Consider the following 26,162-nt stretch of genomic DNA (forward strand, 5'->3'; position numbering starts at 1 on the left):
GGCGGGGAGAGAGGCAGCGCGGGGGCGGGGCCTCGCGGGGCACGCGCAGGAGACGCGGCTCCGAAAATTTTCCATAACTGCAGTTGTCCCCCCTCCCCCCATCCGGCCTGTGACGTCACGCGCCTGCCTTCTCCCCCCGCGTCGCAGGGCCGGGCCGGGCGGCGGCGGGCTCCCGCGCATCCCTGCAGCCGCGGGGGGGGGGGGCGGCGGCGTCGCACCTGCTTCCCCGGGAGCTGCCTGCCGCGGGGGGGGGAGGGGGTGTGTGTGACGCGGCCCCGCCGGGAAGCGGGACCGGGTGAGGCCGGTGGCGCCGCCGGGGGCTGCGAGGGGCCGGGTGGGACCCCGGGCGCGTCCCGTGGGGAGCCCGCGGCCGTGCCCGACACGGCGGGGGCCACCCGATGTCTGACACTGCTGGCGCCGGGCGCCCCGGGGCTGCCTTTCCCCGCTTTCCAGGTGAAGCGGCGCACCGGTTAGGTGGCCCATGAGGTATTTACAGCTGCTTCCAGGCTGCCTGTAGCCGGCACCTTGAGTACCCGTGAAAACCCGAGTATAACAACAGGCAGTTTGCAAACTGCGGCGGTCCGGTGGGTTAAACAGAGCGACTCCCGATGAAAGCGCAGTCACGCTGGTAAGAAGTAAAGCAGCGTTAATATTGGAGAAGCAAGGTCACGCACCGTTTGTATCGGAACAGCAAGTGCCTTGTGGTACGTTTTCCACTCTTCACCATTCTTAAGGCTTTGGCAGTTTTGCAACATTACACTTTACCTGAGAGACAGGTCAAGCTGACCTGCTTATTGTAATTTTTTATCATTATAACAACAAATGTGAAAACGTAGCCCTAACATTTTGGGGACCATAACTAGGAGATACCGATGGCAGCACCCTTTTCCGGGCAAGCACGCAAATTTGGTGGATAGTAAAGAGTACCACGTGCATCTGATAAATACAGAAGCCATCTTCATAGATGTAATCATTTGCTGTGAACACTACTGCTTTTCCAGAAAGAAAAGTCAAAAACATTTTATACCAAAAGGAAAATCTTATACACGTGTTTGAAAATTTTTACTGGAACTGTCGTCATATCAAAAAAGATAATAAGGTTTTTCTGTTCATTTATAAGAAGAAAAATTGATAAAATACATTTAGGAAGAAAAATTGCTATTTTGTTTTATCTCATGGCCCCGTTATTGGAAGCTTCACTCTGCAACATGTTGAGTACAGGCCTGCACTGCTCCAGAGTACTGAGTCTTTAAAATCTTTAGCCACAGAATTTGTAAGATGGTTCAGATGTCCCATTTCTTAAGCTGTTTCAAGTAATGCCTCACTGATTGAATTATGACTTTCTTGACTTTGTTTGTAATTGCTAAGAATGTCCTTGGCAAAACATGCACACAATTTGTATTTCATTCAATTTTGGAATGGATTTTGGAATCACAATAATAGTAATATTAATCAGTTCCTCCCACCATAATTTCAACAATTTATTTGTTTTCTTTCAGTCTCACTTTTCTTTCTACTTTATTTTTTCACTGTTTCTGTTATTTTTTCTTCCATTTATTTTCAGTCTCCTTATCCTTTATTCCTTAGCCTCCCTCAGCTTTATACCTTCATTTTTTTTAATTCCTGCCTGTTTCCCTTTTTCCTTTGTTTTTCTGTTTGTATCTGCTTATTTCAAGTTTCCTTATAAAGTTTGAGCTTGTAGGATAGTTACGAAGGATTTTTTTTTTTTGGTCTGGAGATTCAGTTTCTACTTTATTTATCCCTAAAATAATCCAGCATAGTTCCAGAGACTAAAACTGCTAAGGATTTTTAAAAAATACTGAAACACGTTTCTTTATTTTCTTGAATGCATCTTGATAGCTATCGGTGATTTCTCTGTTGCTCTTAATATGCTAGTCAGGTGTTCCCTGTTGAAACACCTTACAGCCATTGAGGGGTGAATCTTTACACTTTCAAAACAGAGCAAAACTTGATAAACAAAAATAAGACTTACTATTGTACGGATGTTGTGAACAAAACTATAAATTAATCTTCAGTTACAGCATTATGGAAATTGAGTTATCTGCAGTTATATAAGTAGAAATGAGCCAGAGTTTTCAATTTATTATGCAGGAATGTAACAAGGTTTTTGTAGTTGAAGAATTATCTGCTATATGCTTCTTCGTATCAGTTTTCTGCTGAGTTGGCATAGTGGATTCACCCCTCGCTCTAACATGGCCTACCAATTCTCAGCCTGTGAGCAATTTCTTTTTAAATCAGATTAGTTGTTTTTATGTTTAGAAAAAGAAGTAGTAGTTGGCAAATGTGTGTGCTTTTTCTTTGGTCATGTTTTAACAAATAAATGGCCTTTTAAATATAATATGGGAAGTTCTTATTTCATACTGTTTCTTCCTACGTACATAAACAAACCTTGTGGAATACTGTAAAACTATCTGTACCACATGCACAGTGCAATAATATATGTTTATAGTTTGCATTGAAAAGTTACGTGTACAGTAACACTCTAAAAGTCAAGTCCATCCACATGGTTTTGAGGTGATGCTTCCTAAATTGCCCAAAAAACATATAATGAAATATGTAATATATTATGTCAAAGCAGTCTGTATTAATAGCTCCATAATCTTCATTTTGTTGGTGCCTGGTAAGAATAATACAAAAATCTTTAAACAGTAGTGTGTATCTGGTGAAATCCTAGATACTGCCAAGAGCCTGAGGAAGGTTCATAATGCAGAGTAGTAACAGGGACTGGCGAGCCAGGTAGTGTCTTGAGTGAATTATCTACACAGTGGTCCCCTTTGCATGACAGACACATTATGTCAGAAGGAAGCGCTGAAAGCGTGAGCGATCAGTGAAAACACCAGGATTCACAGGTTTCCTGCGTAGACCCAGTGGTCCACAAAGGTGCAGGTGGGGCTGAGGATTCCACCTTCCTCCCAACCACTTTGGTTCATAATTCTTACCTCACATTCACTGCCTGTGGCATGCAATTAATGAAATTATAGGTTCTGATTATATGCTTTCTCAAACAAAACTTCCACTGAAGCTAAGAGGAATTACGACTGTGTAAGGAATGCAGGATTGCATATCCTGCCTCTTGGGCTATGTGATGGTGAGTTGGAGTAACATATTAAACTTGGTTTAAGCCTTAATTTTTTCCCTCTGTGTTTATCCTAGTCCAGTTTCAGTTTTGCAATATGAAAACAACAAAATCACTATGTTAAGAAAATAAGCAACAGCATTCTTTTAAAAAAATATTACGTTTACTGTAATTATAACTTGGATTTATACCAAAAGTAGGGATAGATTGAGTCTGAGTTTTTAAGCCATCTGATTATGCTATTATACTGCAATACACTCTAAACAGTGGGTGTTGCATGTGATATGTACTACTACTCATCCATAAGAAATTGTCAGCCTTAAATGGACATTGCTAGCTGCTATAAAAATAATGTTCACTTTAAGTTTTCAACTCTGTAAGATTTTCTTAAGGGGCTTAAAAATAGCATTTCTCCATTAATCTTGATTCATCTCTTCCAGCCAGCAAACACTGAGTTTTTTTTCCTGTGTGAAATCAACATGAGTTTTTAAGTGTATATGTGTGTGTATATATATATATATATATATATATTTTAATACAATACAAGTCCAGAAAAGTTCTGGGAATGGTATTCGCTAGTTAATGGAAGATCAGTCATTGTCTGTAAGCTGTTCTGCATATTTTTCTTTAGATCCTTATGAGAATAACAGCTACTATTTTTGTTCTTTTAACATTTGATGGTGGTAGAGAATATAACTTAAGATATGTTTAGATTCTCTTTTCCACCATAATTACAATAGTTTTGTACATCAGCATCACTTGTTATGTCAGCAGATCTCCGAGTATATTGTTCGTTAACTAAATATTGCTTCAGATCTTGCAAAAGTCGCTTGCATTTTTGTGGGTTCCATAAAAAAATTGTGTAAGTTTAAGAAATTAGCCAGAATTCTCTAGGCTAGAGTCTCTATGCCAGAGCTGTATTCAGAAGGGACTAGAACTGTCATTATTGTGTAGAATTACTGAGACATTTCCATGCTTCACCTGTTAGAGTAAGGGTGGATGCATTGATGGGGCAGAGAGCAATAGAGGACAAACTAGGGCAGGAGATCAACCAGGAATATATTTTTATGGAAAAAAGTCTCAGGAAACCAGTAAGATCAGCCCCTAACTTAGTATTTCTTGTCGAAATGTATTACAAACCAGTAACAAGAAATAAGCATTTTAATAAGATCTCCATTCTGCAAATGAATATGTGTAAAATTGTACATATTAACCTATTTTTGTAAAATAGCTGATATTCCTAAATATTTTGAGGATTGGATCCTACTGTATGGATCCAATCAATCCAATGTACCCATTATCTGTTGAACTTAAATTTTCACTTTTCATCCATTCTAACAGAAATATAAGGAGGCTGTTTACAGTATTACAAAAAGTCCATAAAAATCTGATACTTTTTTCCCAACAGAGGCCAATAGAGGATTCCTCTGTGAGCAAAGTATAAGAAAGAGCATAAGAGGAGAAGCATGGAGTTGTATTTTCTAGCATTCAGACATTTACGATTTACTGAGCTAGAGGGTGTATCCACATGTTTGTATTTAATAGTTCCTGATAGACTTGCCTGCATGAAATTATTGAATCATTTTTTGCCACATACAATTTGATATTTATCATAAGCAGTGGCAAAGCTTATTTATGCATTTACAAAAAGTTCTTCCCTCTGCTGTTTTTTTTCCAAACTTCCTCCTGATCACATCCTTTGAGATCCCCATGTTCTTGCACAGTAAGAATCCAGTTTTATGAACCCTTATTACACTTTGCTTAGTCATCTTTCTTGAAGCTGAGAAGTCCTAGTCCATCTGATGGATGGGAACTGTTTCATACCTTTAGTTCCTCTTGATTTCTGTACTAGAAAAAATGAAGATTGTTAAGGTGTCTTCTCATTTGCTAAAGAATAACATTTAGACCTGGAGTCTCCTATACAATGGTAATAAGCAGATTTTTTTCTTTACGTTTTTTGCTGCTGTTCTTTGTTCAGTCTGATGTATATGCACATGCAGGTTCTAATGTCATGAGGAAGGGATTTTTCCCTGTTTTTTAGATTGAGTTTTTGCTTTAGACCTGAGTATTTTAAGTTGTTTGGTGTCCATGTGTAGAACACTTTTAACCTTTCAGTTTTTATTTTGGAAAGATAGTTTTTAATTTAAATAATTATGAGCAACATTTGTAAACATTTTACATGTGGTAAGAAAAGTGCTCTACTACCTGAGTGTGTAGACTTCTTCAGTGAGCAAAATGGAAATCTTTAATTTAGTCAGAGAAATCTTCATGGACCAGTCCCTGGCAAAAGCTAGGAACAGATGAACCAGTTTATGCAGTCTCCCATATATAAAACAAAAAGATCAGAAATAAATTAGTGAAAAAAATTTTACATAAAGTCATTACTGTGGGAAGGACACTCCTGTTTATGAACATACTGGAGAATTTCTTTGCTTGGAAGAGATTGCCCCTTCTGTTTATCTTCTGCGGGCAGAGTACTTTTATGAAATAGGCAGCTGCTGAGTCATGCATTCGCTGAGTGACTGGCAACCTGCATTTCTGCTAAGAATTGGTGGACTTTCTCTGCTGTGTGTCAGGCGAGCTGTGTTACACCCCTTACTTAGCAAATGAAAGCATGACACAGCATTATGGCTGAATTCATTGAAAATGCTCTGAGCAGGAGAATGGCAATGCTTTTATGCAGCCGTGTAAAGTAAATCAAAATCTGTTCACATTAAATCATTTACTGGCTGTAATGGTTCATTTTATTTAAACAAAATAATATAATAGAGTTCATTCCAGTGTGCTGAGTTAGCAGTTTTGCAGTGCAGTTATTCAGAGGAAATTTTGCCTGAATATATGCATCGTTCTAGATCTGAGAGAGGCAGGCTGCTCTCTTCAGCTATGGTTTCTGAACAGAGAAAATATATACATAACTAGAGTGGTTAAATCTAAATCTAGATAATCTACAGTTTATGATACCAATCTATAATATATATTGAATAGTTTGTGAGGCCAGAATAAGCCAAAAGAAGCTGTAAACATTGCTTTCCTTTTCATAAATGTAGGAAGGTTTTATTATGGAATCACAAATCTTTCCAATACATTTATTGCCCCTTCCTATAGGTTTTTTAAAATTTTCTTTTCCTTGAATGCTCAAATACACGTTTGGATTGTGACAGACCAAATGCGGGTTCAATTTATAGAAATATCTACAGCTATTATTTATTTTAAAATCTTTTAAGTAGCTAGTTTATATAGCTGCTAGAATTTTTCCATAAACAGTGTGGTACTTTACGTTTTGTTTAGCCATTTGCTTTCCTTGCAAAGTGTATAGGTATGATCTCTTAACTGAGACTGAATTTTACCTTTGACTATGAAGGATTTTGCTGTAATTTTTCATGTAAAAATGCTTCTTTTTGAGATTTATTGTGCACCCATGGTATTTGATAAAAAGGTTTGCCACTGAGTTCAGCAAGGAAAGGATGAGTCCATTTAATTAGTTGTTACTCACTAAAAGTGCTTATTACACCATTCTTCTGATAGCCTTGTTTGGATTAAAAATATATATATATATATATATATATATATATATGTGAACTTCAGCAAGTTTGGATTTTCCTCAGTTGCCATTATACTGAAAGCTCGTTGTGTGGGAAAGTTATTCATCTGAGCACTGTCATATATTCTTCACACGTATGCTTTTGTGCATATAGTAAGGCTTTTGCAGGAGTGGACATGATGGTTTTCATGTTGTAGTGTTTCTGATACACTGTGTCTTATTGAAGAAATAGCACTGGAATAGGATATGGGCTTTTTTCTTGTCATACTAGGAAATCTTAGTTTTATTTGTGGCATGACATGAAAAAATAACTATAAATTTTACAAATTATCTGAAGAATTTTAAAATAGCAGACAGTTCTATAAATAATTAACATGTATAGAATACATAATGATGTTTTGTAGTTTAACTTTTGATCAGTACTCACATGGAGCAATCTACATAACTCGCAACCATCCCAAATGAAGAAACACAGAACATCTACATCACTACCTCTGCTCCACACACATACACTTGCACACACAGATAAGCACAAACACACCTACGAGCAGATGATTTTGGCTGCAGTTACTGAACAAGGAGGCTACAGGAAGGAATGTAGGATGACATTTCTTCATCAGGAATTGAGGTCATTTAAAATATGGTCTTGAGAGATATGGTTAAATAAACTCACTAATTAGTGTTGAAATAGGTAATATATTTCATATGAGAAACATGGTTTTAATGGAACTTTAGAGTGAATTATGGCTAGTGGATGCTGTTATTAAACACAATTTGTTCCTTTCTGTTCTGATTGCTAAGTTATTATTTTTAACATCATGTTAGTTTACAGAGCTCCTCAAGGACCTGAACCCTTCCTGATCTATTCTCGGATAATTTTCTAGTAAGCAGTCCTAAATGGAAAAGTCTCATAGAGAAATAAAAATGTTGAGATAATTTCAATGTAAATTTTGCTACAGTAGGAAGGAAATTAGACAATAATTGTTATATCAGTTTTTCTGTGCTTTACAAATATTCTTTATTTTAATGTTGTTAGGACTGAATGTAACAAATGCAACTTGTTGTAAAATAGAAACTCTGAGAACTTTGCTGTTGTCAAAATGGACTTAGAATACATAAAAATTTAGAAGTTTTCTTTTTCTCTTAAGGAAGATGTATAAGACGGTATCACTGCAGAGAGAATTACTAACCTAGACAGAATCATACAGATATTTAGAAAGTGGAACAAAATGAGCATCATTGCCTTTCCACACCTATCATTTGAATTTCCCTGGTAAGTGCAGGCAAGACTTTTTTTGTTCCATTACTCTTTGTTCGCTTGGCTTCTCAATATCTACCTAGTGTCCATGACCTTTTCTCCTCAGATTAGATTAGCAGCTTGTAAAACCTTAATGACACAGAATAAAAAATCTCTGCAGTTTTTGATTTTATGCAAAGTTTTGGAATGAACCAATAATAAAACTTTATAACAAAAAAAGACTAGAGTCAGAGGAGAACTCGTAAAAAGGAGTCATGGAGAGGCAAGAGAGTCATCAAGAGTTCATCACTTCATTCACCACACTGCCATGAGGAGCTTGTCATGGCCCCCTTACCATACTGCTAGCTAGCCCCGTTTCTCACCTGCATGAATGTTGTTTTCTGGCCAGTCACTGGCACAAAGTGGTCAAATGCCATCTTGAGTAGCCCAGAGCTACTTTGACAACTCTTTTCTTATTTTCCTGATATCCCTAAAAGTCTATGGCAATGTAGAATAGTCTGTGCCCCTGCATATCCTCTTGTTCTAGCCATCCTTTGCTGTAGTAACAAAACCCTCCAGAGTGCTTGGAAGGAAGTAGACAGTAGCTCTGGGATACGAAGCAGGTACGAGCTAGGAGCTGTCACGTAGGCCTCCAGTTACTGCCTGAGCAATGCTGCAGATGTGTCTGTCTAGCTCGTCCCTGGTTGTCCTGACTTACTGATTGCCCTCTTACATGGACCTTGGACCTACACTACAGGTAGCCTTCTCTTCAGCCCTATTTCTTGGACAAATCTTGAGCTTGTGGTATGGGAAGCCCTGTCTCCAGCCCTCTCTCCTGGTGCTCCTGACTGGATGCCTTGGATGGACGCTGGACGTGGCTGAGTGCCTTGCCATGCTGGGGACTGGTGATGGACTGTGCCCCGACCATCCCCGGCCCTGCTGGGGCTGTGAGGTTGCTCCCTGCCAGGGTCAGTGCTTGCCTGTGCCGTGGTCGTCAGTCTTCCTCCCCTGAAGCAGTCCCGCTGGTGCTGCTCCCCACAGGCTCAGCCGAGGCCAGGTCAGCGGGTTTTGTGGCACTTCTCCCTGCAGCTACCAGGTACAGCGGCACGAGCTGCTGAACCAGCAGGGAGGCTGTGCAGCAGGGGGGTCCGACAAGTTGTAGCAGAGCTGAGGATTGATGAAGCTTTCCTTCCTTTTCAAATCCTGGCATCTAGTTTCATCCTTCTTTCAAGTGCATTCAAAGCCTATTTGCTGCTTTTACGTTTACAAACTACTGTAAAATGCATTAAAAAAAATAGACCATATTAATCTCTTTCCCTGGTGCCGCCTAATTTCACTGAACAGCTTGGTAAGAGCACACCCTCAGATGGACCCAGCTTCCTCTGTACACCTTTGTAGTCTATTAACCTTCATAATTCCCAGAAAGATGGTACAGATTTGTGCCAGTTAGCTATGTCTGTCTTGCAGAATAATGACTTCAGTACACAGTCATGCAGTAGAAATAAAAACATTTATTTTTTACAGCACTTCAAGACTCCTTTTACTACTCTGGGAGTGTGTATTTACATAATATTGTGTTGGTTATAGTCAAAGACATTCAGTAGGAATTTGGCCCCAATCCTGCAGTTAATAAAAGGAAGGTGTGGGAGTCTGCCTGTGTAGAGTCACTACAAGTTTTCATGGGTAAACAAAATACTTTCTTACTGAATGCTACACATTTTTTTTGTTTTTTATTTTAGTTGTAGTCTGAAGTGCCAGCTGCTTATAAATCATGATGAAGACAATATTAGATTATGATGATCTATGTTGGAATGCATAGCTTAGTTAATCTCTAAGTGAGCATCTAAATGCAGTGTTCAGGGGACAGTCTTTGCATTTTTAAGTGTAGCTGATCTTCTTTCCTAACCAGTATAAATCTGGAAGTTAGAATATTGAAGAGCAGTAAGGTCTTATACTAGCTTACAGAGTATAAAACATGCCAGTATATTTATTATATAACATTTTCTCTCAAGGTTTTTTGTTCCTTATTATTGAATGTTAAACAAGCAACACTGTACTTCTATAAATTGAAAGGAGGACTATGCAAACGTGTTTTTAAAGCACATAAGATTATAATACTCTACAATATTGTCTTGGATTCATGCTTCCATGTACACAAACAAATTCACACATGCTACCATACACAGATGGTCATAGCTATGTGAGACCACATGAATATTTTAAAAAATATTCCAGCATTAGAAATAATTGCAAATATTCTTCTTATTATATGCCCATAAAATGTATGAAGTTGCTATAATCAATCTCTGATTCTTTTAAGCACTATCAGAACTTGTGTGACTAATTCTGCCTTTTATCTGTCTTTGGATTATCATGTGAAAACTAGGTACACAAGCATGCCTAACTGATAATGTAATTAATTGTGTAAATCCGAGTGGGTAGGCAGTTGGATTTTCTTCAGTCAGTTCTTCATAGCCGCTGCCTTTGAAGCTGCGATCCTTTCTAGCCAAGCCTGATCTCGGCTTCCAAACTCACATTAAAGCCACGATAAGAAACTCGCAGCAGAAATGGCTGCACTGCTTGGAGGTTTTCCTCGCTCCCGCAGCCAGACTGGTGGAGCAGACCAGGGGAAGTCTTCTCCTTTGTTTCAGCGCAAAGTCTGTGGCTTTCCAGGATAATTTAAACTAACCTGGGCTGTCTTGTATGACATACATAAGGAAAGCTCATGTGTCTTTTCCTCAGCTCAGCTCTGGACGCAGCATCTTTCACTACATTTGTGGTTACAAACATCTGGTGACTGGTAACGCTTCTTGCCTCAAAACTGAATTTGGATACACAGTGTGTTCTGGAGTGCAGATGGGAGGAAGAGGAGAAAGGATGGGTGATAGGGTCTCTGCTTGCTGCTGGCTTCACCTCCTTGAGAGGAGCAGGAGTGGTCCTGGAGCCCCGGGGAGCCAGCAAGTCCCTGCAGGTGTACAGACAGCAGGGTCTGGGCCCTCCACTGTGGTCTCACATGCCCAGTGCTGTGTAGAGCATTTAAAGCTCGCTCTTTTCTGTTTAAATAATCAACTGCAAATGTCACTTTCTTTATGATTAGTGAAAATGCAAGAGAGTGAAGGCTAATAAAACTCTTATTTTTCTTCACATATTTGAACATGTGCTGCTTATGTCAGATAAGTAAAAGGGATATAGGAAAAGAACTATCAAAATTAAAACTTCAAAATGTTTTTATGCTATTTCTCATTCATTTTTATAACCAGATATCTTTAACACCATGTCTAAACATACAGGTCAAATACATTTCAAAAGTCTCTTAAGATGAGCTAATATAGGGTTTCCTGATGATATAGATATCCTTAAGTATAGTATTTCACCATTTTCCAAGTCTATAAATAAAAAATTACATGAGTAACAAGTGATACTCTTGGCTTTCTATTTTTATAAATCTCTCAGCCAATAGAGATGAAACACAAAATAGCTAAATTTTGATTTTTCTGTGTTATAGAACCGATTATTTCCTCTTCTGGCCTTTATGATAGTATATTTTTGAGGAAGTTATTCTGTATTTTGGAGGAAATAAGTATCTTATGAAATTTTAAATTTATTTGCTTAAAATTACACAGAGGCTTGTTCAATCAATTAGCTATATATTTGGTTTTGAGTGCTATAAATACAAAACCTGAAATTCCAACTTGGGTAGCTGGTTTGGTTGTTTTTTTATTTCTTTCTTCTTAAATAGAAATGTAGTATTCTTCATAGTATGTACTTCTTTTCACATGCTTTTGTTTTAATGCCTAGCTATCTTTGGTGCAAAAGTAGCAACACTTGAATGTTAAGTGAAATGATTTTATATAATTTATCCTGTTACAATTCTGAAGCATGAAATTACTCTGATTGTCTTGTAGTCTGTAAGTGCAAGATAACAATCATACGAATGAGACACAGGCATTGACTAACACCAAATGCTATCATACAATACAAGTTATGCAAAGCAGAGTAGGACATTGAGCTGGATTCTCTGCTAGTATAATATCAGAGAATTTATCCCAAACTATCTGTGGCATCCTTTCTCTAAGTTTAGAAAGCTAGATTATACCTTTCTGTGCAAATGTGCAATTGCAAATAAAATCAGTGACAGAGAGATGCTCCTGTCTGTACAGAAGTATTTGACCCAAAGCATTACTTTCTTTTCTCCTGCCAACATAGGCAATACCAGGAAATATGATCAGTGTTCCCAAGCACAGTGATAATTTAATTCAAAGCCCAGTTAGAATTTATCTAGATAAAAATATATCACTGAGCCCACCGTGGAGTCCAAAAAGCAGGTCTTAGTTAACAGGAAGCCTGAGGAGCCAGACTTCCTTCCACTGCTGGTGGTATTGAAATAGTTATAATAATTAATCTATTCTAACTCTGTAACTAAAATTCTCCTATGGAAAAACCATTCCAAGATAAAAATGACTTCGACTAATGAAGTGAATATTCTAAAAAATTGTATCTACCTGAGAAATGGTTATTTTGCTAAAGCTTGTTGATCGATTTTGTCATGAAACAAGTCCTTGTAAAAATCCTTAGCATTCATACAAAATTGTTAGGCATTAGCAGAGTCATGCATGCTTTTCACAATCATGTTGTTATTGATTTTTTTTCTTTTTTGTCATTGTCATTGGCAAATACTTCTGTTGGTTCACAAGAAACTATTTTTATGCTTCATACCTTTTCTCACAGTTGCTGTGGGAATGTTGGTCTTTGACATTTATTTTTAGGTTTAGAGCTAGTCCCTTTTAATTGGAGAGGAGTAGATTATTTTTTTCAGTGTATGTTTAAGTTAATATGTCTCCAAAGCTGCAGACATGTTTGGATTTTGCTTCTGGAGAGATTCAAAGGTTTTAGTGAATGTTGCATCACAGAAGTCACAGAAAATAGGCATGGAACTGCCTGTGAAAAGTCAGCGAGTCCCTCCTCTGTTCTCAAAGCATATCTAACTACGCCTAAACCATTTTTTGGCAGAGCTTTGTCCAGCCTTCCCAGGCAAGCTATTCCATTCACTGCCCGCGTGTTAGAAAGCTTTCCTTACTGCCTATCCTAATTCTCTCTTGCTGCAATTTAAGTCCAATAGGACTACTCTCCGCAGTAGCTTTTTACACTCCTGAAGATCATTATTATGTCTCCCTGCAGTCTTATCGTTTGTAGATGAGCAGCCTCAGTCCTTACAAGGTTTCTTAGGCTCCAGTCTCCCCTAGTGCTTTCCTCTGCACTATCTCTGTTGGATTCCCGTCATTCCTGGATCACAATGCTTCAGACTGAACACAGTGCTCCATCTGAATGAAGCCTCCCTATTGACACTACTTCAGGATGATATTTGCTTTACTTGTAACCTTGTGGTATTGCTGACGCATGTTCAGTCTGTGATCCAATTTGACCTCTAAACCTTTTTATGGAACTGCTGCCTAGTCAGTCCTTCTCCATCTTATATTTATTCAGTCGATTATTCCCAAGTGCTGTACTTTGGATTTGTCTTTAGTGAATTGCATTTTATTTAATGTCCACATGCATCTTATTTCGGTAGTGCACCCTGTTTCTCCAGTTTATCCTTTTGAATTCAAACCTCTCTGTAGGGCTTTCAGATTTTCCTAGGATTGCATCATTTGCAAACTTAATAAGAGTGCTATTGATTCCATTATGCAAATCATTAATGAAAATACTGAAAAGTGCCAGATACAGGATAAATATTGTATAATGCAATGGATATGGAATGTCCTGATCACCAGCTCCTAATTACAGAAACCTATAGGACAGACAGAGAAGGGACAGAGAATTATTCCAGTGAGATGCCAAGATGTGACAGATGTGGACTGAAGCTTTGTCAAATCCTCCAGGCCTGGGGACTATTGAACACCTACCACAAGACTTCTGATGAGGGTCATTATGAGGTCCAAAGCTGAAAACACCTGAAGCATCTGTGGCCTCTTCCACATGGCCAGGGGAGTTGTACCTGCTACAGCCCCTCTTCCTTTCTGTGCATGGATATAGAAATCAGGCTTGGATACCATCCTAGGAATTTTTAAAATATTTTCATAATTTAAACTGTCCTAGGAAAAATTAAATTGGTTTTAGGCTAGTTTCTCAAGAAGCTGGGTGTTAAGGTGGGGGAGGAGGAAAGTTAGGAATATGGACAGGAATTAGAAGTATAATTGGAAGAGAACAACAAATTCAGAAGCTAGAACTGTTGTGGTGGTCTGAATATGAGATACATGGGACATAGATGCCTAGACGACCAGGCTGTATATGGTTTCCTGTTCATGAAAAAACCTGTTCATTTTCACTTTTGAAAGAATAAAACATTTTTGCTGATTTAAGTTCTATAAATAGTATGCCTAAATAGGAAATTGTATTTTGCCCCAAAAAAAGATGGCAAAGGTGTTTTTAATTTTCGTCAATGGCCCTCCATGAAAATACAAGCCATCCAGTATATTCGGGTTTCACACAAGTTTTTCAAAATTTCATGTTTTTTAAACTAATGCTTCTATTACACTTATTTTTTTTCAATAACTTTTAATAAATAGATACCTTAAAACAGATACCTAATAGACAGATACCTTAAAAGAAAATATATTTTTGAAAATGTATTTTTCTATATGAGAAGTGCTTTTTTTCTTACAGCTTCCTGTAAAATCTTTCCGTATCCAAACTCCTGATGAAGATGAATTTGCTATTCTTGATAACAATGATTGCATTCTTTTCCAAGGCCAGTTACAAGAAGATAAATAGCCTGAGCTGCACTGGCACTTATACTTTCTGTCATTTACGCCAGCATATGAAAAAGTAGAGATCCACAAGCAAACAGTTTAAAACTTTGTGCCTGTCTGTCAACCTTGAAATTTGCTGCAAAAATAATGCAGACTGATACATGACTGCTCTGTTTTAGGAATGGTAAGGAAGGATTTTTAATGAGACCAAACCTACATTTCTGAGGGCTCTTTAGGAATACCCGCTTATTCAATGTGAGGTAAAGTCATCCAATACCATACCTGTTAGGTATTGCATTGATTCTAAAGTATAGCCCTGCATTTACTTTGAAAGCAGTAAGACATGGAAAAATTATATTAAAGAATGAAGCGTCAGTCAGGTAATTTTCCCTTAAGATAGAAATGATATAGAGAAGTTGACTCTTGCTACTTTGTTCCTCAGTCAACAGCAATGCAGCCTGATATAAAGCAAAATATTGATTTATATCAGGATAGTTAAAAGAGAATCAGGTGCATAATATCTTGTACACTGAATAATCGATAAGTGATTTTTGCCATCAGAAAGGTCCAGTTCTACATTTCTGGCACAGCCAAATTTTGAATGAGCTGATCTGGACTTAGCTCTAGGTTTGCTCAAAACAAGACTGGTCCAAAAGAGAGCAAATGTTACCTAATCAGTAACACATGACCAGAACTGAAACATATTTGATAGAAAAAGGAACCTGAGAAAAAAAAGGCAAGATAAGGTAGATAAGACAAGGTAGTGGACTTTTTATGGTTTATTATAGTTTAGAAAAGTTCATTCTAAGAGACTAATTTGTCCTGTAATTGTACAACTCTCATTCAAAGCATTTTTACTTAAATGGCAAAGATGAAACATAAATTGGTATTTTCGATACTTTATGCTTTATGATGTGTAAACAAAACCTCAAAATTTGTATTTTTAAATTTCTTTTTTGTTTTATACCTTTTCTTTTTTTACCCCCATATTCAGACACTGTCTGGGCTAGGGCACTCTTGGGTTGTCTTGTCTAGATTGTTCTGGAGTAACAGATGCTCTTGACGGGCTGCAAAGCATCGGTCAGGAGTAACTGAAGATTTAGGTCAGACTTCGCTAGCCTGTATGCGAGTAGCCTAGATATGGCTACTGCTGAACAGGGTGAAGGGACTGACTTACCCAGGCTACTGCCACCTGCCTGCCACTGTCTTCCTACTGGAAATTTTTGACCATCTTGGGCTCCAGCAGAATTGAATGTATGGTTACTCATTAACATTATTCTGTCAAAATGATTTGAATGAGTTTAAATACTTCATAGTGAGAGATTTAAAAAAAAATGCTTGAATCAGTTTTGACAGAACTGGGTTAGAGGAGACTATGCATGCACTGATGGCAGCAGATGGGAAGGTGCAGCCATCTCTCCTGGAATGGGTGGTGAGGCCTGAAAAAGCAGCTTGGGGAAGTCTGTGTGGGTAACCACTGACACTGGATCTGCCACAACTAAAGTAGTTTGAGTTTTTCTTTAAATCCAGCCTTATGGTTAAGGAAAATGCATAAGGTGACAGCAGCATCAGTAAAGTAACATCACAACATCTAAAGGAATAAAAAAATCCAAGAAAAGGAGGAATTTTTAGCTGTGCTTTGTAAACTTTTGTTTTTTTCTTTTGTAACATTTTTAATATCTTTGATTAATTAGCCTTTGAAATTCAAAACTGCTGTTAAAGAGTCAATGCTTTCTCCCTTTTGCTTTAGGTATTAGGAGCTTGCACCAGAATTCTTCCCACCTCCTGGTAGCTAGTCCCGGGCCACAGGAGGACATTTCTCAGGATGCGGGTCTGTGTCGCAAAGGCAATGTTGATGCAAGGAGTTCTCATGCCTCCCACATACCTCTTTTTCTGTTCGTCTCTCAGTCCCACCCCGACACTGCAGCATGCAGCCTTGCGAGGCGTTTGTAGCCTGGATCCTTTCAGCAACCTGCCTTCTCGCAGAGCCCTGCTGATGGCTCCACAGGTATTGCTGCGGAGGAAGCAAACTGCTATGGTGAAAGAGGAGAAGCCCAGGCTTCTTAAACTGGTTTTACCACGTAAGCCAGTGACTAGTGAAGCAACCCCTTGAGACAATAAACTTTCTCAAATTATTCTGAGATAAATATGTAAAAATGTTCTCTAAGTGAATTGGAAGATGGGGCAGATGACTGGGCACAGGTTTGATGTTTTTGTTCAACCTTTTTAGGTTCAACTTTTTTATGGCAAATAGTCCAGGAATATGCACATACATTATCCTTTTCACTATGATAAAACAAGAGCAACAAAATTTTTCTTTGGCTTTAAGATCCAGAGCACATTCCAGTATGATATAGCAAACCCAATTATTGCAGCCATTCACTTAGGAAAGTTTTTTTTTTATAACCATAGGAATTGCAACATTTATATAATATTTTATCTTCTGTAGAAAAATTGCTCTTAAAAAACAGCTGTTTTGATTCTGGCTGAGAATGCCAGAACCATCACAACATTGTTCATTAAAGAAAGCTGCATGTCATTTTGGTTAAAGGTAGAGTTTTAAAACCCGTATCATCTGAGCAACAGTGAGCTCCTCTGTAGTGTTTCTCCCCGTATTTGTGAAGCTCCTGTTGCAGTATGATCCCATTTTTTTGAGAATGACAATAGTATGAGCAACAATCACAGTTAAACCAGCTAAGAACTGTTTTACAGTATTCCTAATAGGCAGATTACTAACAGGCAACAATCCAAAATACCTCAGTGACTTTAAAAATGTTTCCAAGAAAATGTTACTGATTCTAATAATGACTATGCAATATGTAGTAAACGTACATGCAAGAGGTTAAGAGAGCAGCAGAGTGTTCTCAGAGGCATGAATTTAACACAGGAAGCAGTGGTGAAAGTGCAAGGTTAAATTGTTCTGTTAAAGCCAGAACGGAAATTGGGGCAAGAAAAAGAAAACATTGTGTCATAAACATGATGACATCTCTGTTTATAATAGGACGATGATTCACAAATACAGTCGTAAAAGCTAGGTACAAAAAGTTCTTATAAATTCTCGAAAGTAAGGCAGAGTTGGTAATCATGTCATGTTTTCATTACAAATAAATATTTTTCCTTTAGATTAAAAGGCAGATCAAATGCAGTCAGACAAAGCATATGGTAAATCACATTTTACTCACGATACTCTATTTAATTAGTTTTGAGATATAATAACGTGTCAATGAGTCCTTTTCAGGTTAGGCAGAGGAGGATTGTTTTTTTAATCATAGCATTTAGGCACACAGTAAAAAATGCATAGTTTTAAATAAAAAGTAAAGCACTTTGTTCTAACTTGTTTTTATCTAGGATATATCAACTGATTAAAACAGCTTAAAAAATGTCAAGACCATCTTTGTAGTTTCAAAAGAGGAGAAATATAAATGCTGCAAGAAGCTGAGTTCTCTGGCTTTGAATCAGCAAGACTCTTAAGTATGTTCCTAACTTTAAGCACAGACATCCCATGGAGATCACTGGGTGGTGACTCAACAACTGGCAGGATCAGGTCCTTAAAAAAGTTTATTTTCTTTCATTATTTTGCTTATGTTTTGCAGGTTCTCCTACAGCAATGTAGCAAGCTGCTGCATGTCCCTTTTAACTGTGGGTACAGAAGAATTTACAATGCAAGCATTTTATAATATATTTTGTGAAATCTATGCCATTTCCTCAAGTCTTTTCTATAGATTCATTGTAGCACAGAAATACTGTGAAACTAGCACACATTCAGTCAAGGGGGACAAGAGATAGGGCATCCTTATCATCAAAAGACATTTCTTTGCGAGAGAGTTCATGGAGCAAGAGCCACGTATCACAAGGATTATTACTTCATATATGAGGATGGGTAATTAATTAACAGAACTGTATTGCTTGCTGACTGAAGTCCTGGCATTTTGTAAAGGAAAGTAACCGCCTATGAAATAATAAAGAAATATCCTGGCTGTCACCATTGTAAAGGAAATAATCTGCTTTCGTTTCCCAGTAATAAAGTATTTTGAGATTACGCAAGTATCCCACGACATAGCCATTAACTATTGAAGAGAGAGAGTCTAACTACTCCATGATGCCTTTTTTTAGCTCTTCCTGTTTCATTTACTTCGTGTTAGTTTTACCGTAAACCCTTGCACTTACAGCCTCTGCTTTGCTTCTAGTGGAGGAGATAGAGCCTTTCAGATGTAGGCAGTTTGTGGCCTGCAATATATACCACGGCAGTTTCCTCACATTTCAGTGTGGCTTCTCTCCTTAGTCTGCATTCAGTTAACACCTCGAGTAGGAGAATAAGACTCTCTCCTCCTCCATTGTTTCTCTTGATTCTGCGTCTTGGCGTTTGGACCAGAAAAGGGGCTCCAGTTTAAAGCAAATCAGAATTAGCAATTGCGGGTTTCAAGAATGCAGACTAAGCAGTTATCGTCACAGAAGTGGCCAAAGCAGCTCATCTGAACACAGGCCCAACATCTTCCAAAATTTTCCTTTGAGCTCTGATTCTGGTTAAAGCTAACTCTAATGATTACAGTTAATACTGACCTTCTTCCCCAAGTTCCATTTGCAGCATTTAGGTAGCCGGAATCCTGATTTGTGCTAAGGGCTCCCAAGCAATGCAGTAATAGACAAATACTAATGCTAACACTGCTGTCAGTAATAAGGAGTTTATCCCTCTGCTTTGAAAGACAGGAAGCTGAGAATAGATTGACATGTGTTGTCTGCCTTCTTAAAAATGCGACACAAAAGGAAAAGTCAGGTCCAAAGTCTACTCACTTGGCTTCTGTCAGTAGCTCTGCTGCAAAAAAATGTTTGTAAATGTAAACATATATGAAAAAAAAAAAGTGCCCAGATTCAATGCATAACTCCATTTTCTTACCTGGATATTTAAACCGATGCAAAATGGCCAGGACTAGAACCCTTCTCCAGCTCTGCTGTTCAGGTAGGCCTGACGCTATGCATCTAGACAGAAGAAAAGGCTTTTAATCAACAGTCTGGAGAAGCAGTTAGTCTTTCAAAGTATGAAAATATGAATCAATGTAGTCTGTAAACTTGTAAACTACTATACTTTTTGTGACGCAAAAAAGAACCCATAAACCACATCCTTCTGTGCAAACCAGGTTCAGGAACAACAGCATTTGCTGATATGAAAATGCACCTTCTGTTTACATAAAAAGGGTAGCAAAACTTGTGCCTCTCATAGCACATTATTTAGCATTCTTCAGAAATTATCTTGCTTTAAGTTCAAGCTCAAGTTCAAGTTTCCTTCCATTGAACATTTTCCCTCTCAAAAATTAGCTTTTTGAGTTTCTTTAGAATGGCTTGTACCTGCTATAATTTTAAGTAATCTGGAGCAGGTCTGATAAAGGAACTAAACTGAGGAAGTCATCTAGTTTATTTTGGGGGTTATTTGGTAAAGTCTGTTTTATAAAGTAATTCTTTTCTGTGAGAGGGAAGATAATTTTCAGGTTAAGAACATGAGGCTGAATCCTTTTCAATATTCCTTTTTCATTTGAGTTGATTACAACTCCCAAGTAGCAGAAAGCAGAGCCTGCCGGGAAGATGCTGTTGGACTTCAAATTATCCGTGTCTAAGAAGGAAGCTTTTTGTTTTGAAACCAGTGGCTCTTGCTCCATCCTTCACACAAATGTTATCATGTTCCTCCAGGATGAATAATTTAAAATAACCCTCTTCGATTTTAAAGATTAAGGTGTTTTTGTGGGAGACTGGACTGTTGTTAGGAAATAGCTGAATGAGCCACTAATTCAACTCTCTCTCTGATAAAGAAATGCTCAATATTTGTGCTGAGTATTTTACTGATACTGGTCTGTGTAAATTAGACTTTTTTTCTTAAAAATGCCCATTTACTGTTTACAGCTTTCTCAAAATTATTGAATTTTTTTTCTGGATAATTTCTAGGAATTCTTTTTGGTCTGTGGATCCTTCCCAACAGTTAAATTTTTTATACATTTTCTTGAAATTTACTTCTTACTGTGATCAGTTCTGTCATCATTTCACTTATTAGCATATTCTCATGGTGCGTGAATATGCAAGGGAGCATGAAGACACTCAGACAAATTCAAATTTTTATTTGAGTGAATGCTTTTTGAAGATTTGGCCTAGCTCTATTCAAAATGCAGTACTTCTGAATCAGAAGCAGTAAACTCACAAGAGGGAATGCTGGAAATAATCCATGGACATCCTTTTCTTATGAGCAGTGGGCTAAAACATTTTGACAGATTTCATGCCTGCTGAAATATTATTCATTAAAAATTTTGACTTTGACTTCAGCATTATTGGGAGTACATCTTTCTTATCTGTTTAAGGGTGACTGTGAAAAAGGGAAAAGACAGAAATATATACACTGAAAAAGAGGGTGAGAAAAGAAGCAGAGAGCTGACCGTTTGAAAAAGAAAGAGATATCCTGGGAAAGCGGCAGAGAAAAGGGAAAGAAAAGAAATCCTAATTTTTGTAAGTATGTCTTTAGAATGGAGACTGTGCCAAACCTTGAACTTGGAGGCTGTTCTATCCTTAATACATTGCACATGATTGTCTGTAGCTAGAAAAACATTTTTTGTGGGTTTTAAAAAATTGAATTATCCTTATATGAAATAAAACAAACTATGAGTTTAAATGACAGAGTAAAAAAAGACCAAATTCATTTTGCAAGCCCTTAGAGAATTTAAAAATCCCTTAGGTTCACAAAAACTCAAACTCCATAAGGTTCATATATTCCCGGAGTGGGATGTACAATGGAGTTACTTCCATCTACTTTAATTAAGTTTTCATCAGACTCTTTCTATTTAGTTAACTGATTCTCCTCTCAAGACATGTTTGTATTAAGGGCAAGATCCAAAATAGCACAGAGACATTTCCTATGCAATTTACATAGAAGTTAGGTAAAGATGCTATAAAACCTGAGTACCAGTAAAGCTGCAAGACCATAGGCATCTAAAGCATTCTGATGAATGTTTATTTAAGCAGCTATCCCTTATAGCTGTTCTATTCCAGTTGAAAGCCCCAGATCACCAGGTTAGGTCCATTTGCTTTTTAGGATCTGCATCTTGACCCAGTGGAAGTATATAGTGTGTCTAATCTCCAGAGAGGTGTATTCTTTAAATAAAATTTCCTATTGGCTGCCTCTAGGTTGCTCCCCACTGAGCACAAATTTTTAGCTAGTTCCTCAGGAATGCCTTTCTCCACTGTGTATGATGTCTAGGCCCTAGCTTAGTGTCCTAACAGACAAACAGGGTCCATTTTTCAGATGTTGCGCTGCCTAAGTAAGTAGCCTGGAGCTGCCTGTAAGTGTTAGCTCCAATTAGAAGCTAAGGTTTGTGAAACTCAAAGTTGCAGTGCCAAAGTATCCTTGAGGTATGTAGTGCTGGGAGAGTTGACTCCAAAGCCAGGATGTGCATGGAGTTAGATATTCCAGCAAGCTGAGTGAGGACTCACATAGTCCAAGGAGATGCAGTGGAGCTGGGTGAACATAAGGATGGCTGTACTGGGTCAGAACAGAGGTTACCCAGTCCACTGTGCTGTCTGTGATACTCACCTGGTAGGGAGACATCCTCATCAAGAAGGGTGATTTCAGGGGGTGAGGCTCATCTCTATCACTCTTGGTGTGCTGACCCCTTTTCCCCAGATCCAGAAAACTTGACTGTAAAATTTATGGAGTGGAGGACGGTGTTTGCACTTTCTCCTGAATTAAAAACTTATTCCTACCCCCAAATTCCCAATAATCTTAAGTGGATGCCTAGGGAAGACCATAGGTTCTTCTCTAGGTGATCTGATTGCCACTTGAGGCCATATATAAACTTTTAGCATTTGTGACATTGCTTGCAAGGAATTCCACCCATTTCAAGAGAACCACTCCTTTTTGTTCAGTTTTAATTTTCATTTGGAGCTTCATTTGATGCCCCTCATTCTTGAATTGGAAGATGCAGTGAAAAGTTGGGGTATGGCTACCCTCTCCATGACACTCATGATTTTACACCCTTCTGCCACATCCTCCCTCTGTCATCTATTTCCCAGACTGAATCATTTCTTTACATGGAAGCTGCTGCAGACCTTTGGCCACCTGTCTTTGCTCTTTCCCAGTTTTCTGCATTATAAAGCATGTTGTAAGCCCCATTTCTGTCCCAAGCTTGGGAGCTAACTCTGAGTTGTAGGTGGGGGGCTTCCTCCAGTCTGGAGTCTCCCTTTGAGTAAGGTACCTTCATTATTACTGTAAAAAATGATGTGTAGTGACTCATTTTTCTTAGGATAGCTTTATATACGTACCCGCGTGCGGATATATGTGAGTACTGGAGATCTGCTTCCCCTGTTTGTCCATTGTGGATGACACAAAGTTGTTTATATATTATTGTACCTGGAGAAGGGCTGGAAACAGCAATTGCTGTGGTATTTCTTCCAGCGCTTGTGCCTATTGGTGTGTGAAGTGTGCTCATGCCCCATGCAGGATTAGGTATCATGCATAGTAGCGTGGTATATCCCATAGGTTGTAGGTCGCAGAGTAATTACTAATGTGCCCAAGCAGCAACTTGGGGTGATACGCAGACAACAGGACCATAAGTGGAAGAACTCTGCTGACAAAGACAGAGCTGCCTACAGGGTTAGGCAGCAGGAAAGACAGTATTTCCAGACTTGCAGTTTGGGTTTAGGTGTTTAATATCCACTTATGTCCAACTTAGATGCCTAAGATCCCATGGGAAACTAGTTCTTAATCTCCTCATATATCAGTATTCCTTCCTTACATAAGCAGTTGCCTTCCTGAGGTGGGTTTGTGAACTGAATAGATTAAATATGCTCAGATTCTACTTTATTTGAGACTGAATAAGTCCACAAAGTTAAATGAATCTGTATTAGAAGTTACTATATTGCACAGAAGGTTGTTGAGCATCATCATCATCATTGCCTGCATCATTCAGCAGTGTCAACCTGGATATGAGATTGATAATGTCCCAGGTGCCTGACATAAGCTTCCTAGGAGAGACGTGTTGCACTAAGGAGCTATCTCAATGATTCACAAAGATAGCATTATTACACTCCCTGCTTAACATATGAACCTGGGGCACAGAGCAATTTTGCCTTGTCTAAGCCAGGGTCACTCAGAAAGTTTTGACAGCGCCAAGAAGTGATATCTGTTCTTCCGCATCCCACTATCATAATTTGCCACCAAAACTGTCTTTTTTTTTTTCATTGTTCAAATATTTTGGAAAACTTGTGACCACTGTTCTTATCCTTTCTACTCTCCTCCTGAGAGCAAAACAAATCCTTCACAAAGAAAACAGAGGAAGGTGTTGATAGTTGATGGAGCTGGTGAGGATAATCTTTCTCTTAATGACTTTTCTTTTCCTCCAAGCACCTCTGAATCTTATTGCTCTCCAGAGAGTAGTTTTGTAAAATAATGGATGAGTCATATTATTCATCTGTGAACAGAGAGGGCTGTCTGGTTCTTATTTAAAGAGGCAAAAAAAAAAAAAAAAAAAGGTTTCACATCCTTACTTGGGGAAATCTAGTTTAAAATATGGATGATAAAAGTTGGAAATTAAATGGAATGGAGATATTCAGCTTAGAAATGTATTAATAGAAGGCTAAGGTTGGGATTTATACCCATAACTAAGAGAAGGTTCAGGTCTGTGTTGTCAAGCTTCTGCTTATTGTTATCATACGAACCAGTGATGCAAGACAAGTTTCTGGACAAATATCTATAAAATAACTATGAACTAGTTAGGGTAAAATAGTGTACTGAAGTGATATTCATGAAAGGATGTATCAGGTTTTCTTGGTCTGGCGTTTGCTCACATGTTCTTGTGGGTAAAAGCAGGGAAGGGATGTAAGAGGGAAGAAATTGCCTTCATCTTTTTTCAGAAGAAGAGACGTAATGGTTTAAAGGGAGGATTCAGAGCCATCCCAGCCAGAGCAAGTCACTTTGACTTCTGGCTAGGGGCGTCCTCAGGGGGCTGAGGCAGAGGCTCAAGGGGCAGCAGTGCACGTCCCCTTGCCCACCAAGTTCCCGTGTGCTGGTTGCCAAAGAAAACTTTTCCCAGGGGACCCATCTCTCTAGGTGTGTGCAATGAAGTGTATTATGTTCATATTGCACAGTGTTGCTGATATCTCTGAGGGGGCTGCAGGGAAGGATATGGAAGGAGACGGTCGGTGTCCCCTCACTGCTGTGTGGGTTTTCTGTCCACTTAGGATCTGGGGTGAGAGCGGTAGTGGCGTTGCAGGGAGACAACTTACTCCGTACAACCCCACGTGGGCGCTCCTGCTTCTATGTGTGCAAGGGAACAGGGGCTAAAATTCATGGCAAGATAGAAAAGAAGGGGCTCATTTCTGACTGGGGTAAACTAAGAAGGAAAGAGTGTAAGAGTTTGTCTCTGAATTTCCCTATTTGAGTATGCAAACATAGTGAGTTGTAAATAGACTTTTTGGATGAGATTTCTTTCACAAGTGAAGAAAGCGTCTTCTGTAACCACGCACTATTATCTGTACAATAACAACACCCTGGTATGTACAATTGCTTGAAATAATTAAAACTGATGTTGAAAGATAAAATAAAAATATCACTAAATTAACTGTATAACATCCAGATCAATGTACTTTTCTATGAGCAGAATAGCAGGTGTTGCTCTACTTTGGGACATAGGGACCAGCTGATCAATGTCAACTGATGCATTATAGCAGCAGACTGAGCTACGAAAATGTGAAAAATAAGATTTTCTTTTTTTGACATTTCATCACAAATTTCCATGTAGGATGGATTTCCTGCAGGGGATCTGAAACTAGAAATTCAGATACATGGAAGTAACTTTAAATGATGAGCAAAAAAAAAAAAAAGAAGAAGAAGAGATAATAATAATAACTGTGTACACTTAACTGAGGAGAAAAGAAGTGTTTTTGCAAATATATATCATTTCCGGTAACATCCATTTCAGGAGGATAAATTTTGTAAACACTTAACTGTGAGAAAGTGCTAGTTTATTATGGTCTGTATGAGCCCCTATATGCCATGCATACAGGATAATAAATTCTGCTAAAGCCTTAAAAGCTCCTTTGCTAGTACCTGAAGATAATGCCGCTAACAAAAATCTCATGCTTTTTTTGACCCGTTGCCTCTTTATCCCCTTTTGAGTGAGTAGTGTTAGCAGCATTATCCTTATATATTCAAGCATGGGAGCTTTTGAGCTCAGCTTTCCTACACTGAGTAACTGTGCATACATGAAAACACAGTCATGATCATGTTAAAGAATGGTGAAATGACTTCTGCACCAAGTGTTCTCTTGCTACCAAGTATTCTCTTTCTGTTTTCTGGAGTGTATTCATATAAATATCCTTTTCAACTTCCTTTATTTAATGATGTATAAGCAGCTACATCCTGCTACTGAAATTAATTTTTGCTTAATATTAAACCAATATAATATGCAATATACATGGTTGTGTTTGGCTACCATTTTACAAGGAGCAATAAATGAGTAGGGACATATCAAGTTGCATAATTCTTGATATCTGCCTTGAGCACTA

The 26,162-nt window shown here is 38.3% G+C and overlaps 1 long non-coding RNA gene and 1 other non-coding gene across 5 annotated transcripts; both read left to right on the forward strand.

Moving 5' to 3' along the window:
* Positions 1 to 310: 310 nt before the first annotated feature.
* On the forward strand, positions 311 to 18,606 carry LOC112969286. 4 transcript variants are annotated; one of them, XR_003254686.1, is made up of 4 exons: positions 311 to 5,024; positions 7,787 to 7,911; positions 16,375 to 18,095; positions 18,218 to 18,606. It is a non-coding gene; the product is annotated as an uncharacterized LOC112969286 (long non-coding RNA). The 4 variants fall into 4 exon arrangements; XR_003254685.1 differs by having other exon boundaries at positions 16,375 to 16,632; positions 17,973 to 18,606; XR_003254683.1 differs by having other exon boundaries at positions 16,375 to 18,606.
* A 3,577-nt stretch (positions 18,607 to 22,183) lies between these two features.
* On the forward strand, positions 22,184 to 22,341 carry LOC112969288. Its single transcript, XR_003254688.1, has one exon. It is a non-coding gene; the product is annotated as a U1 spliceosomal RNA (small nuclear RNA).
* The last annotated feature ends 3,821 nt before the right edge of the window (positions 22,342 to 26,162 follow it).

The sequence above is a fragment of the Apteryx rowi genome, unplaced genomic scaffold, assembly GCF_003343035.1.
Source record: "Apteryx rowi isolate R43461 unplaced genomic scaffold, aptRow1 scaffold_341, whole genome shotgun sequence".
Classification (NCBI taxonomy): Eukaryota; Metazoa; Chordata; class Aves; order Apterygiformes; family Apterygidae; genus Apteryx; species Apteryx rowi.